We start from the raw sequence: 3,989 nt of genomic DNA on the forward strand, positions 1-3,989 counted from the left end.
TATCTGTCAGAGCCAGTGAGTATGGGGGCAGCGTCTCTTCCGTCTCTGCGCCAGCCTTTTTGGTTTCTGACTCCTGGCGTTTTCTTCCTTGCTAACAATTGGTGCTTTAGCCCCAGGCTAGATCGCATGGCCAGCTCGGACTGTGCTGCAGGCTGCAGCACGTGAGGGAGGGGAGACCTTCGCATCCCTCGCCCAGTTTTCCAGGCCTCAGAGACTTGCAAGGGTCGTTCTGCGGAGCAGAAGCAGCAGCTTATTGTTGAGCTCCGCAGCGCAGCGCCARGACTGGGACTGCCCAGACGCTGCAGTTTGGGATGGCAACAAAGCTGTCAGTTCAGCTGGGTATGTGGCAGAACGTGCCCTGTTGCCCCCGTTGCAGGGAGGTTGATTCCCGTGTGCCRTCAGCGTGCATCTATCCCCGTTTCACTGGCTCCCTTAGGCGCTTTGGCCATAGCTGGGAGGTGGTTACTCTGTGGATGCGGAGAGCTTAAGATGAGCCAAATCCAGGGTTGCTGAGAGAGGATAAAACACTGCAGGTCCAATACGGCAGGTGGGAAGATGACGTCTGGGGAAGGAATATCACCGACTGTAAAACCCCACTGGGTTTAGTACTAGCATTAAGCCACCACTAGCATTTCAAAGCGAAAGAGGTTACCAGGAGCCTGCTCTGCCTTGGGGTTACCCTCCCCCCCCGCCCCTTTTACCGTCTTGAGTGTTTTATGTCCAAATGCCTTTTTCACAGCTTTTACCGACCCGGTTGAAAGCTACCATCTGGACATGCCTACATCTGCTAAGGACRGGTCAGTGGAAAGCCACTTCTGAAGCCCATAGACACCCCAGCTTGTGACATTTCCCGTGGACCTGGCGCGCTTAGGCAGGTCTTTCACTTGCACGGGCTTCTCAGTTGTGTGCCACTGCTGCCACGGGTGAGATTTGTTCCTCATTTTCCTTGAAAAATATGAAAAGCAAAGGGGAAAGCCCCTCTGCAAATTGCATGCAAACCGGGGAAGAGATTTTCCTTTGTTCCCGGTGGCAGCACTGTATTTGAGCCTGCTGTCAGGCAGCTGTGCAGAGCCTCGAATCTAGGCACGTCTCCTGTGAGATCATGCGTAGGGCGGACAGAGGCATTTTTTTTCAGCAACAAAGCTGTCTATTGTGAGATTCTGCTGTCCTCCTCATTATGGTATTAAGTATTCTGCTGAATTACACTGCAGATTGGTGGAAGACTGTGTACATTGTATCTAAGCATGCTAGTAAAGACTCTAAACTCTGAATAAAACCTTGTGGTATTCAGGTCACGTGATTGAAATATATTGGAATAGGGACCTGAGGAACTAGGATCATTTCTAGGATTATTATATGGGATTATTTACTAAAAAACTCCCTGCTTATGATGGGGTATTTTCATAATTCATCTGAATACTCTTTTGGTGTTCACTGACCTGGTAGAGCTCCTAGCTGTTTTAGTTGGGCTTGGTTTCCTCAGCTCTGGTTAACAGTTAGATAAATAATCATCATAGTGTACTAAAACCACCTAATGCTGTTCAGGAGCAAAGGAAACAATGAGAAACAAATCACAAAGGAAAAAGGACATTGAGAAATTAAAGTGGGTTTGGTGGGAAGAGCCTCATGTTGGGAAACAAGAAATGAAGTGCAGAGATCATACTTTGGATATACCAAAGCAAGCTATTTAAAGCATTCCCTGCTAACTCATTTTAAGGAGTAGGTTCTTCCCATCTCTGATGTCTGGGGTAACTGTAGTTATATCTAGTTATTCCCATGAATTTGAATGTGGGAAAGGACATTCAGTAAATTAGAGGCTAGAGAAAATATGTGGAAATATTTACAAGTGTTAGCAGCTTCTATCATATACATGGCTAACAGAATTATCCCATGCCTCTTCCTTGTCGCTTGCTTTGCAAGACCCACCAGGTTGAATTAAAAAGGCACATTTTGCAAAGACTTGTCTCACAGTGTTAGTTCTGGTGGATGGGAAAAATTTACATGGGGGAATGGAACCAAACTTCTCATTACCCTAGGTGAGCAATATCTTTTCTGAGTCATGATGGACAAGATACAGATGAGATTAGAATCTAGTTTTAAAAATAGCAGCAGTAGTTGTTCCACAGTGCAGTTGGGATGGTTTTACTTTTCTCCAGAAAGTGGAGGTCTTTCTATTTACCACCGTACACTAAAAAAATGGGTCTATCTTGGGGAATGGATAAGCTATTCTTGGAATACAAGAGCACATATCTGAAAAATAAGAAATAAACATTGAGCAGTGAAAGTATGGTTTTGTCAAGGAAGGATATAGGAAGGGAAATGGTTTGTGGATCATCCTTGTGGTATTAATGCTACTATGGAGTGGAGAGGAGGAAGAATAACTAACGGATGTAAAAGACACAATGCACTGCGAGCTTGTGACTGGGCAGGCTCAATGGCAATAGCTGAAAGGTTTCTAGATGCTATCAGGAAAGTTGCATATGCATGAATAGATTGACAAACAGATGCTGCTAGGGTATGGAGACAGATGAAAGAATAAACATGACTAGGTGTTGGACAGCAGCTAGATTAGTGAGTGTCAGGAATGACTAAACAGTCTGAATGTAACTAAAAGGAGTGTTTAGTTCAGTGTATATATACAGAGAGAGAGGAGGTGTCCAAAACCTTGTCTTGGTTAGATTATTCAATAAGCATCTTGCATTTACATTTTTATAAATCTTAATTCAGCATATACTGTTACGTGCATACATTTTTGCAAAGGAATATGTCATAGTGTAATACTGGGAGTTATGGCAAAGTTGTATTTGGAGCTGGAACCAAACTTATGGTTTCTCCAGGTACGTCTGAATTCTCAGAGGCAGCTCTTCTTGAAAGTATTTTTGAAGGTATTTAATGAAGGTATTTGAAGGTATCTAATCTTTCCACAATATATTAAGAAATAGGATTATAAATTTTCACCTGGTATAAGAACAAGTGACTTCCATGACTGCATATATATATTTTTCCTTACTTTTGCTAATGGTAAAAGCAGAGGTTTTGCATACATCAGAAGAATTTTATTGGAAGTCAACAGCAAGTGGGCTCCTAAATCCTTCCTAGAATAGCAAAAATCTTTGGAGAAGAGGCAAAGGGAAATGGTGAAAATCAGCATGGGATGGCTAAATGCAGAGTGATGAGAAATGCCTCATAAGATTGGACTAACAGGGCCTTTCCTAGAGTGTGGATGTTAATTCCTTAAGACAATGAGGCTCACCTTAAGAAAATGAAACTCCTGATTCTGTGTTGATGTAAATTATGAACACGTATTTGGCTTTTACTTTGGAGAGATTGAGTAAATTGTTATAAATGGCAGGTGATTTTCTATCATATTGTGAAGCACTATATAAATAGCTCAGGATACAGGTTCATCCCTGGGAATGACACCAAGCTCGTAATCCAGTACTCAGTACTGGAGAATTATCTGTGCCTTCAACACTCACATGAAGTTTGGAGCATACTAGAATTGAAGCCTGAAACTGTTGGAGAGCAGTGTGACAAGTCTGAAAAGCTAGGAATGTAACAGATACTCAGGTATAGAGGAAAGAAATCATGTTCATTTTTGAATTTTTTTTTTTTTTTGGTGAACCGATGGAAAGGTGATCATGATTAAAAAATAATTTTGCCTAGACAAAAAAAGATTGAAAAAATAATGTTGTGAGTGTTGCTGCCACAAAATGGTCATACAATGTCAGCTTAAACAAATGTTTGCAATAAATTCATGAAGGATAGGTTCATGGTTCATGAAACCCTTGAGCTCAAAATCCCCAAACTACTCACTGAGAGAGACTGTAGGGAACAGCAGAGCCTGCTCTACCATGTGTGACCTGTTTCTTATATTCTTTCTCAAGTAACTTGTAACAAAGTTGGGCAATGCTTCCCTAGATGCTCTGTGCCAATTGACAGCTTGGAGGCATCTGTACATGAAACTTCATAATTCATAGCAGAAAAAA

Source organism: Rhea americana, unplaced genomic scaffold (genome assembly GCF_003343005.1).
Source record: "Rhea americana isolate MKP2758 unplaced genomic scaffold, rheAme1 scaffold_454, whole genome shotgun sequence".
Classification (NCBI taxonomy): domain Eukaryota; kingdom Metazoa; phylum Chordata; class Aves; order Rheiformes; family Rheidae; genus Rhea; species Rhea americana.